The 14000-nt window shown below is 35.9% G+C and overlaps 1 protein-coding gene across 2 annotated transcripts in view; it reads left to right on the top strand.

Moving 5' to 3' along the window:
- The window catches only part of B3GALT1 (beta-1,3-galactosyltransferase 1), a 226871-nt gene that overhangs the window by 35937 nt on the left and 176934 nt on the right, over positions 1-14000 (top strand). Inside the window, exons 2-3 of one of the 2 annotated variants that reach the window (XM_074873331.1) lie at positions 259-434; positions 10480-10543. The exons of the other annotated variant lie outside the window; for it this stretch is intronic. The gene's annotated coding sequence lies outside the window, so the exon portion shown is untranslated. The remainder of the gene's footprint in view (positions 1-258; positions 435-10479; positions 10544-14000) is intronic. 2 annotated transcript variants of the gene reach the window in all.

Below are 14000 nucleotides of genomic sequence, written 5' to 3'. Positions count from 1 at the left end.
GCAGCCACATTTGTGCCTTTCACTTCTCATTCCAGGATTGGACTGTATGAAACCCATAGAAATAATTGAGGTGTACAGAATATAAAGATCTCACAACAGTGTATTAAAACAAATGATTGTATCACTAAATCCTCCCCTGGGATTTTGAAGACATACAGAACCCATGTGTTTCTGTGTGCATCAGGAGAACTTGTAGAGTTAAATTTATATAATCTGACAATATGCAACATTAGTAGAATTGCTTCTGGCTTTCCACAGGTATTCTCCAAACATAAACTATTTTATGTGCTGAAAATCCTGAGATGGAGCTGTTGAGAGTAATTGTGGAAATACAACTTTCCCCAGGAGTGATATGCTTTTGGAATCAGATTTTGAATCCTTTTTGTTATGAAGAAGATAACCTACTGTTTAAAGACAACTCTACAGTTTCTCAGGTTTGCATAATTATACCTTCATCTTACCAGCTCACTGTGGAAAGTATCATTATGGAAGATGAGAAAATGTTTTAAGGGTGATGGAAGTCTTTTTATCCACAAAAATCATTGGTAGTCCTCAGCTATTCTTTTAAAGTATCTGTCTAGACATACAGAAAAATGCTCTCGTAGCTTGTCATTTTAATTTTATCACAATCAGGATAACATTTCTTTCATATTCACATACAATTATTACCTTAAGAGAACACTAAGGTCATGAAAGAAGAAAACACAACCATAGCAAACTTGGGTATCCTAGTAGCTGTGTTTTCCTCTATTATTCACTGAGCTATCTTTGGTTCAAAAGCAGCGTACAGTGTTAAAAACACGCATTTTCTGAACTTGGAGTTCAGAAGGATTTCCAAAGGCTTCCTGATCAAAATGTGCCTTTTTCCAATGAAAGCTGCAAAATTGCCTTCTCATTGCAAGGCTACTAAAGACACAGAGATGGATGACTTTGGATCAGTGATATGCTTTCTCTATGTTATTATTTTAGTGATAAAGCAGAGCAAGAGGAAAAGCACAACCTCTCAGTGCCGACATATGACCGAAGTATGCAGACACATTTGAAAAGAATTAATTAAAAAACTGAACACATGGCAAAAGAGATTTGAGAAGTTTGTCTTCCAAAGATTTTAAAAAGTTGACTTCCGAGAACAGTCTAAGTCACGAGGCAGCCTATTCCCAGTTAAGAACTTTACACCTAACGTCTATTAACGTAATGAAAAAAGATTCCCTTGGACCTGGATGATTGTTCAATTAAGTGTTCGTCTGCCTAATGGCAGATTCCTCACCTTGCAATGCTGACCTTTGTATGAGATCAGTCTGGATCAGCGTGGGCTGGGCAGTAGGGAGAAACACAACAGAAGGGAAAAATAACTGGAATGTGGTTCAGAGCAAAGCTTTTGTCTTCCTTTGCAACATGTGATCTTATTTAGAGTTTTAAGAAGGGGATGCAAAAAATACTTTCCTGTAACACCGTTATGCTTTTGTGATGCAAATTGATCTCATGTTTCACAGACCATAGGAAATGCTACACTATACAGCAGACTACTAAAGAGTGACCAGTCACTGATTAGTTCTTTTTATATCAGTGTTTTGACTGTGGAACAGTCTTGTTGGGTCTACTGACACCTTAAACCGTAGTGGAAGGCAATCAAGTCAGACTGAGAACTCAAATTCTCATTATAGGAAACAGCATATAGTACGTAATAGATTAAGATACACATTCAGTGAAGTAAAGGTCAAGTACCACTAAGACAAGAGAAAAATGTACTGCACATTCTGCTTATATTATGCTTAAATTATAAAGCAGGTTCTTTGTCAAATGTGTATTCTGGTATTCCCAGAAAAGAACTTCATGGTACTGAGGATTAGATTATTTATCTTTTTAAAAATCAAAATATTTATCATACTAAACTCACTTGAAGTAAACAAATTTGGTGTAAAGATAGTGATTTAAAGAGAGATAATATTTTATCTCTGGCAGTAGTAGCAGTATATGTGAAAAAGCCAATCAATTCTGTCATGGACCAGGATGGTGGTTAAGAAATGGAAAACATTTCTCCTGGCAGGTTCACTATTCATTTCTGACACCTGGCTGGTACAATATTGAGCACTTAAATTTATGGAAGATGATAGTCTGAAAATAAAGCATTATGCTTTCATCCACAGAACCTCCTTCTGAATTTCTTCACAGCTGATTTGTACAACTTTTTTTTTTTAGTAAAGGATTTACTTCAGAAAGTTTCCTTGTAACTGCTTGGTTATACATGGAAAGCCATTCGCCTTTCATGCTTGTAAAAATTGTATGAGATCTACCTAGAAGCCTTCTGCATCTGTTACAAGACTAGGTTGTTTTTGTTTTCCTTTGTATTTGATGGGTAATTTAATCTACAAGCAGAAAGCATATTTTGCTTGCATATTGTTTGTAGCAAAGGCTGACATTTTACTAAAGTTTTTTGGCACTGAAACTTGCAAGTCTACTGTTGGCAAGAAAACACTCTCCCACCTACTGAAAGAACAATAGGAACCTGATTTTTTAAATGACCCTCAACAGATGAAACAGGTAGACTCCTTCCACAACCCTACATTTATTCATTTTTCTATATTGCAGTTGCCTTTAAAATGCTAGAATTGTATAAAATTGGTCATACAGCCCCTACTGGAAACAAGCTTCCTTTTTTTACTGACTATATAAACACACAATTGCAGAAATCCCAGAAGCGTTTATTTTCATGTTCCATAGCCTGTGTCCAGAAGTTTTTATTTGTTTTACTAGCTGTAGTGAAAACTAACCTACATGTGTTTTTCTGTAGATTAGCAAACCTATACAGAAAATAAGTGCTCAAAGACAACAAAACACCCCACATTTCTTGCAGATGCCAGAATTCGATATATTTCAAAACTGGTCAGCTACAGTGCCACAGTGAAATAGCCTGATACTAAGAACTGTACAATATTTGCATCTCCATTTAACCTTGATTTTCTGTCTGGGTGCTGAGCCCTGAAAAATCAAAGCTGGTTTGTTTAAATGCTTTCATACTATTCTTGCTTATGGGATCGACTGCAGGATTTGGGGAAAAAAAAATCTGTGTGATTTCAAGCTGAAATCTCATGGGAATTGAAGTCATTTGAGTAATGGCCAAGATTTTCAAAGAGACCTAGAGTATCTCTGATTCCTCCTTCTGAGAAAGGCAGAATCAACATGCTGTAGACACATTAATTAGCTAGTCTAATTAAGGTTTTATAAAAATTTGCAAATAAATGACTTTATCTTCTTTTGTATGAAACGTTCTTTGTTATACTCTGTTATGTGTGCTTGTTAAAAGACCACCCACAGTGGCAGTATAGAAGGATTTTACTACTTGGGCATAGATTGAAGTGCATGAAATGCAGAAAATCTGCAATCACTTTGCAGTTGTGCTACAGGCCTTTGGTGCAGTACAGCACATGCACCAACTTGGGAGCAAAGGCACTTGCTCTGTTGGCAGTCCAGAAGGGCAAGTCCTGAGAAGAGTTAAATTAGAGGGGATCTGTAAAGCTGCTTTGGGTGAAAATCAAAGCTATACGGGGGGAAAAGACTTTCAGGGACACATCTTTAATACAAATTTTGAGAAATATTTGACTCTGTAGTTTTAAATGAACATTTAATTTAGCTGGACCAATGCACTGACTCCATTTGATTGCATTTTTTCTAACAGATAAATTTGAAATGTCTTTATGTGGTAAAGGAGAGCCGTACTCAATACAAAGTGTTTTAATGTCTGGGCAAAATTTATAGCAATAAAGATGGGTTGTGTAGATGGTCCACATTTAACATTGTTAAAAACAGTTGTGAAATCCCTATCTTATCCATTCTGTATTACAGTTTATTCTTCAGAAAGTGGAGGGAGAGAATTAACAGGGGGAAAAAAAAGAAAAAAAATGACAACTAAATTAGCTGGTTTACAGAGATTACTAAAATGTTATAATTGCATACAATTATCTGTAACTAGATAGAAAAATATGTGCCAGTGGAGATGTAACATGCAGTTACTTCAGACAGCTGTTATTTTCTGCCAGAACAGTCTGTGCTCAAATACGTAAAATCAGAGTAATATGAAGGGATATTTTTATTTTTTATATTTTAAGGCTATAAATTAGCTCTCTCAATTTGTTGAGATACAATCTATATTTCTACACAGTACTGATCATTGTGGGAGAAAGTGTTTTGAAGAAACTTATAAGAACTAGATTTATTGTCCTTAATTCCCTGCTAATTCTGTGCAATTATATTTCAAGTGGGGGGTGCACAGGACCATTGCCATTTAGTGTAGTGGTCTGGTCAAGACCTAGATGTTCAGCCATGGCTGAGGAAGCAGGCAAAGCAACTGTGGTGAGTGACTGTTAGTAATTTCTGTAGAAGTTTTAAGCTAATTTGTCAGAGGGGTCTTGTCTAGCTTCCTTTCCTCCTCAGCTTTACATAATGACTCTGACCTAAAGAGTCTGATGAAGTCTGTAAATCTGGACTTGACAAGGCTGATCAGGACAGCCTGCAGACTCTCTGAGCTAGTACAATTCATTCTTCATAAACACTGAATTCACTTTTGAGAGAAAGTGTGGGAAAACTCATTTGTTCTATAAAAAACATTGCCTCAGCAATGCACCCCATAGATTTACAATAACTTTTTCTTCTAGTAGCTTGCATATTGATCTTTGGTGACTACACTGTACAGTAGCCCATCTTCAGTGAACTGTTAAACTGTCATTTCCCTTTTAGAACGAGTTAACAGTGAAGTTCCAGCTCATTAATATGAGTTTTCCTATTGATTTCTGTAGCACCTGGACTTTGTGTAGTATGAAAAAGTTTTACAGCCTAGAATAGCTGTATGTTAATTACTTTGTGATACCTACACATCTGTAGAAACAGAACGTGTAATTCATATAATTTCAGTTTTTGAATAATCGAGGGCATTTTCTGAAGAGGAAAACATGAATAAGTAGGTAAAAAGATGAATAAATCCAAGTAAGTGCACAAGACAAGAAATACATGTCTCTCACTGATGGTAAAGTTATAGAAGATTATTTTAAAAAACAAGTTGGAAGAATAAGGAATCTGATCATCAGATCTTTAACACAAGAAGAATGAATGACAGTGAAAAGAGGAACAGCTGAATATGAATGTAAAAGTATGCATATGTTTTGGGTTTTTTTTTAAACATGTGTGACACATAGTGCCATAACAGAGGTTTCAGTAACTTGGAGTTAGCCCCCATTTAAAGGTAAATGATGTTGTCTCTCAAAATAAACACACCAAAATGTAGAAAGAGACTGAGTCTTTGTCTTTAAGAAACACAAGTGTGAAGGTGGTGTAGCCAAATATTTTTTATACCTAATACAAATAGCAATTATTTCTAATGCAGGTGAGGGAAAAGAAAATGTTAAAAGTGAAAAACATGAGTATTCACTATGAAGTTAAACGTAGTACAAGCAAATCAGAAGGCCTTTTCAGAGTTTCACATCTGTCTTATAAAACAAACATTGTTCCTGTAAGGCCCATGTCAGGCTAAAGAAAGAAGAATAGAAGATTTGTCTAAAGTGCTTCTCAGTTACACAGAGACAGACAATAAGTAGTACAGTATCATTTCGAAAGATAAACCTGTTTCTCAGAGAAAGTCACAGATGTCTACATTATTAAATTGCCTTTTATGGAAAGTTTTGAAAAAGTTCTTAATCTTCATTGTGCGCTAGCTATCTCATTTTGGAACTGGCAGGATTTGTACATCCAAGTTGGCTTAAACGTTATACAATATAATATTATTTACAGTGTTTCCAGTAAGAGGAAAAAATATTTTCTGAAGCATTAAAATCAAGTCAACACTCCATTACCTGCAATGAAAACAGACTGGAAGAAGCTCTCCCAGATTGAGGAAGAATTTATTTGCACTGCTTCTGAGGCTTGGTGTGCCACCTGTGACTGGCTCTCCCAGAACTGCTGAATGCGCACACTGCGCAAACACATAGAGCCAGGTCAGGTGCTGCATCTGGGTCTGCCTGACCCAGTAAGACATGTTGGAACCAGCAGGGCATGGCAGGCATGTTCAAACTGGCTTCGCTTCAGCACATTACCACACAAGTTGTGTCCTATTTGACCTCTCCAGGAGCCACATTCCGGGAGTACCCCAGAGCTGGTATCACCTTGTTGGACCTGAGCTGGCCTGGACTGTATCAATTTTTTTTTTCCTCTGGTCATAGTACCCATAACCCAGGCACTTGCATACAAAACCAAGGCTGCACACAATGCATGCACAATTCTTTCTTATTTACAGAATGTTTTAGCAGGTAACCCCAAGTGTATTGTCTAAAGTATTTAATTCCTCTGAAATAAGGAGGAGCTTATTCATTCTTTATTGAAGTAAGCTTCAGAACTTGCAAAAAGAAAAAAGTCCTATTCTGCAGAAACAGAAAGAACTATGCCGGGAAGCAACACCTGAGAATAACCACTGGACAACCATTGCATGTCTGAGTAGCTGGAATCTTGTCTCAAAGAAGGTTTAGTTCCTTTGTACCAATGTGTTAGTCTTAAGTGACATGCAGAACAGGCCTAGAAAGTAAGGCATAATACTTTTCTCCAGCTGCTGTCAGTGAGGCATGTGAAAAAGAAAACATTACAAAACCTAAACAGATAGCACCAAAAATTTAAGTCAACTCCAATTCTATTTTTGTTAGCTTTGTCATTTGCTGGCATCATAAGGCACACATAGATAACATTGCCTGTCTTTTTGTACATTAGAATATTTTTAATTGCCATGTCATTAAAAATTGTGGGAGGGAAACGGGAATTTGTCTTCAGTTGACCTTGCCTTTTTGATCCCTTCAATTTCAGCTAAACCTGAAGGTAGGAGGAGAGCCATGAAAAGCATGGCAGCAGACATGGCTACAGACCTCAAATTTCAGGAAAAGAAGCATTTTGGTAAAGGAGAAATATAGGGGTTAGGATCACTACTGAGTGAAAAGATGCAGTATGGACTTTAGTATATTGCCAGGGCGTCCACGCAGGGCAGAGATACTACAAATGAAAATCCAGAATATAGTAGGGCTCATAAGATTTGCAGGTTGCAGGACTGCTTGTTTTTGCAGAACTCTTTCGTTTTCTGTCAAGATAGCATATTCTTAGTTTACATCTATTTGTTGGGCGTGTCTGCTGCCTCCAGTCACTGCAGTGATGGGAACCTCATCTACCTCTAATGAATCAGCAGATACCGTGTATTGGAGAAAAGAAAGGGGAGGAAAAATTGCTTTCTTAACGACATCCTTGTAAGATGGTTGTAAACTGGCTCCATCACAATCTAGGCTAGCCTAGCACTGATGTTTTCCAAAAATAAACTTCTTAAATACACAGATTTTAATTTTGTTGTACTTAGAAACGTTAAATAGTCATTTACCTCGACTTCTGCTGTTTTTTCTGATTATCAGTAGTTACTCAGAAACTCAGAACTGCCCTTGCAAAGCAGTTCCACCTTCTCCTGACTTGAGTAGTGTATTTTGCAACCAACATCATTATTCTGGATTTTTTTTTTCTAACCTTTTTTACTAGGTCACCATCTGTTACAGCAGCTGCATATTTTGTGTGAAGTAGATAGGATACTGATTTTGTATTTAGGAGCATGCACCTATGAGAACCCAGTGTCCCCCGCTGAGCAAAGACCTTAGCTGAGCATGGAGCCAGTGAGGAGGACCTCCTGAACCACCGCTATTACTCCCTGCAACCCCGGGGCGTTTTATTGTTCTTGAGACCCACTGGCATCAACTGTAGGAAGGACATTAGAAATAATGGTAAGCAGTATTGAAATATTTACAAATGTGTAATTTGGACAGGGATGTTCAGCACAATAGGCATGCCAAAGTGCTTCCAGTTTTGGAATCATTAAGATTAATCAAGTATGAGGTTTGACTCTGCAGTTGTTACTGAGTAAAGACTACAGATGTTTTTCCTTAAAGGTTACCATAGGAGTCATCTTGAATATCTTAGAATAGATGCACAGAATGATCTGAAAAAAGTAAAAGAATTAAATAGCTGATGCCAATATGCAGCTTTCAGTAAGAAGCACAGATTTAACAATATCTGTAAAATACACATGCTGAAGGAATGCTTTGCATTTAACAGATTATGGTAGAATAAATCTGTGCGAAGCCTACCGGGAAGGCAGCAGTAATACCACTGATTTAGGATGTACTGGACATATCTTTGCAGCAAGTGTCCGTAAGGAAGGCAATAACTAATCTAATTTTTGTGCGAATAAGGTGATGGGAAGTGAATTGATTGCTACTTCTTCATTATATAAAATTATGACTTGTTTGAGAAGATAGCAGTTTGGGATTTGATGTACCATTTAAAAGTACTTTTTGCTGACAATACCTTGTGATATAGTTGGAAGGATTTACTTTTTAGAAACATTGCAAAATTAAAACCAGCCAGCCACAAAAACATCTCCTTCTCCCTGCCCTTCTTTTAACTTGAAATAACAAGTGTGTAACAGACTTCACCAGCAGTTTACACTCTTAACCACTTCCTCAATGAACCTGACCAACAAGTAGATACAGTTATGGCTGTATATGCCAGCCATATATATGGAGAATGAGTTAGTCTTATGCAGAAGTCTGTCTCCTCTATTTTTTATAGATCCATAAATAATGTGTATTTATGAAAAAGTATATATTTCCAAAGATATATACATAGAAAATAGATATACAATTATCTACATTTGTATATATTACTAATAGCAGTTAACTTTTAAGCAGTTCAGGAAATCAACTTGACTCTACAGCACCTCATGATATGCCAACCTGCTTTTAATAATAGAAAAAAAATGCAGATTTCCACTCACATGTACAAATTAAGAGGACTTCCCTGCATCTGGAAGCATTTATGTGACTGTTCGGAGAGCTAGTTGCAAGTGTGTCAAACAAATACCATGCAGCAAGGGAACTAGTTCTGCTTCAGGCACCTATGGACCACATGCAGTGCCAAGTCTGGAACCTTTTGATAGCTGCAGTTTTTTCATAGAAACTGTCTATTCACATGAATAATCAGTTTCCTTAGTGATACTCCTTTTTTTTTTTAGTAAGAACTCATCAGAAGAAAGCCCCTTTTTGTTTTAGCTGCTTTTTCAAATAGTTTCAAATTAGTTCATGACTCCACGCAGACTTAGTTCATCTGCAGGATGACAAAAAGCTTTCTTGATCACATGAATGTAATTTTCTGTTAATGAGAACTCTTGAGATTTCTAACATCAGCAGTGAATTTACAAAAATGGCTTTTTTTTTTTTTTAAGATTCATTTAATGAAATACTACTAAATTAGGTCAGGCATGAAAGTTTACGGCTCATATCTCTAGAAAGAACATAACTGTTATCATTCACTAGTAATAATGTATTTTAATAACATTCATGTTAAATCTCTAAGCATCCCCATTTGCCTCTATTTAAAACTACTGTAGTATAAATGAAATACCGGTCCCATGTTTCAGATAAAGCTAAAAGTGAGTCCTGTGACTAAACTATGCTGGATGTGATTTAAAGAAAAGTTTCACTATGCTGTATAGAGCTATTAATAAAATTATTTAAAAAATCAATAATGGGATTTATTCTGCTTCTTAATACTATTGATTTTTTTTTTAGTGCAAAGAGTAGATCATATTAAGCACAATATATATTTTCTAGTTTCATTACTGAAAATGGCCTTTTTCTGTCTTTGAATAGCCAATGCTCCAAAAAGAGAAGAAAAAAGATATTTTGTTCAATGTATTACTTTCCTATCACAGTTTTGATTTTCATTTAGAGACCTGAAGAGTTTATATGGTGCATCTAGTCATAATTTCTCTCTATTTCACATACCTTGCAAAAATTGTTCAACAAACTTATTTTTCTATAAAAGAAATAATAAAAGTCTGTCATTATTTGACCATTATGCTATGAAGATTGCAAACAGACTGCATATAGCAGCTTTGTGATCATAATCACTGTCAATGGTAAACAGAAAAATTATGTTTAAAAAAAGCCAACCCTTATTTGTAATACATAACCAATGTTAGATTGATTTTGCTCTGGTGGGTTAATATTTAAAATAGGGTTTACAAGATTTCATTGACCAGCTGGCATTTTCTTTGCCATCCACAGGGGTTTTTTCCTCTGTCTTCAAGTGTAACAGAAGTTATTTTAATTAGTATTTCATTAGTATTAGTAATTTAATCTTTATGAGATAGTTGCAGGATGGCTCTCAGGATGACTGATAAGAATTCAGGTGTAAAACTGGTATCATTGGAGCAGAGATGGTTTGACTCTGCTGGAGTTTGAGCTGTCAAATTCCTCCATGGAGAAGTAGAGACTACTAGAAAATATTTTTCTGCTCCTAGAAAATTATGGGAAATAATTTAAAAAGCAAAAAGAAATGCCCTTGTTAGGTAATTTCTGTTTCATATAACTTTTTTAACTCTAGATTAATTTAAGCTGTTTGTTATTTCAGGATGCAGAAGACTTGGTGATGGGGGAAGGCATGCGAAAGAGAAACTAACCAACAAAAGGCAAAGGTCAGGTAGAATGAATTGTTAGACTTACTAAGAAAGAATGCTGAATTCCCTTCTGCAGGTTGTTCCTCTAAAGTAAATTCTTTATTCAGTTTGGTTTTGTGGTGCTGCAGTACTGGGCTAGACTCTAGACTAGAGACCAGTAGCATCAAGAAATCTAGTGGTAACTCTTGAAAGTTACTGAATTACAGTGTCCTACTTATGAATATTTGGAGAATATATATCCAATCTTTATTATATAAACTCCTTTGTATCAACCCTTGTGTTTCTCAGAGTGAAAGCTGCAGCATCATTCAGGGCTAGTAGGTGGTACTGGATTTTGTAAAATCCAGTTGTAAAACCCGAAAGTTTAGTGCCAGAGCTTCAGGTGGCTGTCCTTGTACTTATCAAAGAACATTCTAGCAGACCTTGATACAAACCAGGAAACCTCTTACTACAGTTTTCCACTCATTAATGGTTTTCCCAGTTGCCAGTATGGGAATAAAAGCTCTTATAAATGGATTGAAGGGGTGCGGGGAGAAATACAAGGAGAAAATAGTTATAGGAATTAATGAAGAGAGGATGAAATTTATCAGTTTTAACATAGTTGACATGCTGAATAAATGTATTTAAGGAAACATGCTGTCTTCCAAGGGATAGGAGGATCAGAATATAACATAGAACGTGTAAAAACAGCTATTGAAATAATACAAATAAAGAAATGCTTGAGAAATTTTAATATTCAATATATTGTCAACATTTGCGCTCATTTTAAGATGCTAAAATAAATTGTTAATGAATTTTCTGAACTTCTGAGAATTAGTTTCGTAAAGGCATGGACATATTTCCATGAAATCTCTGAAAAGTGCAGGTAGAGAGAAAATGAAAGCAGAGCATCAATCTTTGTTCTAAATTTTAAACCTGAACAGTTTAGTGCTACCTGCCATTGTCCATACGTTTGCACCAGCTGGTGGTATTGTTCAGGCTTACACTATGATTCATACGCAGAGCACACTCAAAAACTGTGTATGTCAAAGATACTGTTAATTCTCTTGTAGTTTCCTACTAAGAAACTAGGGGAAAGATGGCATACGTAATGTTATCTCTGTGTTATGCCAGAGGTGTCAACTGAACAAATTGATGATTTATTTCTGTGCTGAATTAGAACAGTGTTATCACCACAATTGTCTGCTACTTACACAAAGGCAGAAAGTGCTGGCAACTATTTGGGACTTTTAAATTGTGATTTACAAGAAAGTTACCTAGACTGCTTGGTTGGGAATTTCTTCACAGCTTTGTTCCCCAGTCTCCTGTGTTTGTTATTCATCATATTTCAACTCATTCTTCTTTACCAGTTATCATCTCCTAATAGTCCAGTTTGTGGGTATGTGAGTAGGCAAGAACATTTGTCATTTTGGCTCCTTCTTTTAGTTTTAGTCTTTTTTCCTTTGTTTTCATCCTTTAAGGTCTTACCAGAAAGTGCTTTAAATCTGTTCAGGTCAACAACAGAAAAAGAATATCTCTCATTTGAATAGTTTTGGCTGAATGAAAAGTAAGGGACACTTATACCATAACAAGACTGTAAGTGGTCTACATGCTATTCCATAATTATTAATGTAGAGCTGCAGTTCAGTGTTTACAAGTTGTAACTACCCAAATTAAATTATATCAATTAAATACATTTTAATTTAAGAAACTTGTAAGAGTTGAAAAAAAATCACTCATACACTGCAAAAGTAGGTCTGGCCATGATTAATGCAATGCTGTGTTTGTGAATGGATAAATAATTCATTATTCCATGAAATAAGTAGTCTGACTGAATATTCACAGATATTCTGTTACATGCAAATTAAGTAAATACCAATTGATCCTTGGGGTAATGTTACCAATATGGCTATGTTTTATAGTGTCTACGTGAGAAGATAAATTTGTGAGGAAAAGAGTAAGGTGAGGTCAAGCTGTGAAAAAGGCAGTCAAAACCTCTGAGGGGGCAAATGAAATGGAATTTAAATGTTCTCACGCCCTGACAAGAAGGAAATATTTTGTTTATCTTTTTGTTGATATTTCTTTTAAAATATCACAGTTGCCTGAAAATGTGGTTGTTAATGGTACCTGAATATGATGGTGACAACGATGCTATCTCAGATCAACACATCAACAGTTTAGGGTGGTATATGAGGAGCTCAGATGCCTTGGAATCCGTTGATTACTGAAATATCACTTGTTCATATGTCAGAAAGAAGCCATATTATATGCATCCTTTGACTCTTTAGGAACTTCCTTATGTTGGCTAACTTCATTATTTTACACAGACAAATGTGATTTTTTTTTCTCTTTCGTCCCTTAATGCAATTGTATGAACAGAAAGATTACATGTGTACACAGTTTTTATGGTTTGCTTCTGAAGGTCCTATTTTGTTTGTCTATATACAGCTGATAATGAATCACCTAAGACACATTACCAAGCATGAAACCATTGCTTTTGACGTGATAAAACTGGGGAAGGGGGGAATCTGGCATTAATTTTTTTTTTTGTCTTTTTGTCTTCTTTTGACACTAATAGTAATTTAATATACAGTGCTCAGTATTCCTTAGTTATTCTACGGATAACATCTGTGAAAATCCCAGATCACTCCTGGATGACCCAAAGAGGACAGAACACAGAAGATTTCATATTCCAGATCTTTTTAAACCAAAGCCTGAGGTTTTAGACTGAAATGAAATGTGGCACCTTCTGTGAACTGCATGAGAAGTAAGGGGGGAGGGCAAAGCCTCCTGCTTTCTTTAGTATCTCCTTTTTATGACATATTTCTCCTACTGTAACAAGCATTTACATTTTGAGAAGCCAGAAGTCAAGTCATTTTCTATAAACACATACTGGTAGGGAGGTGTGAACTCCTTTGACATCATTCTGATCCTGTTTGAATGTCAGTGGTTAAAAGTTCACTGCTACCATTCTGAATCCTTTAAGGAAAATTGAAGTCAAAGATAAGCAGACAGAAAAGTTCAAAGGGGGAAAAAAAGGGGAAGGGAGAATGAGGGGAAGCAGTAGAGACCTCTCAAGTAAAGCATGGTCAGTGGGAAGACTCAGGAAGAAATGGGGAGGTAACAAGGTGGTAATAACTGACATTCTCAATTTTCAGTGAAATGTGGATACCTGCTATATAGGTTATCCTTCTATTCCTGTCTGTTCATATAGGTCACCTCCTATGCTGGTCTACCTTCCCTGTGAATAGGATAGAGAAGTTTTTGCCTCCCTAGGAAGTAGCAAAGTTTTCTCTTAAAGAGAATCTTTAAATAGTGTATTTTTTGTTTTTAATTTTTTATATATATATGTATGCATATACATATACACATCTATATTATATGTATATGTGTACAGAATCATAGAATCATTTAGGTTGGAAAAGACCCTTAAGGTCATCGAGTCCAACTGTTCACCTAACACTGCCAAGTCCACCACCACTAAACCATGTCCCTA

Source organism: Strix uralensis, chromosome 6, assembly GCF_047716275.1.
Source record: "Strix uralensis isolate ZFMK-TIS-50842 chromosome 6, bStrUra1, whole genome shotgun sequence".
Lineage (NCBI taxonomy): Eukaryota > Metazoa > Chordata > Aves > Strigiformes > Strigidae > Strix > Strix uralensis.
Note: the sequence above shows the minus strand (reverse complement) of the source record. Positions and strands in the feature narration are given on the sequence as shown.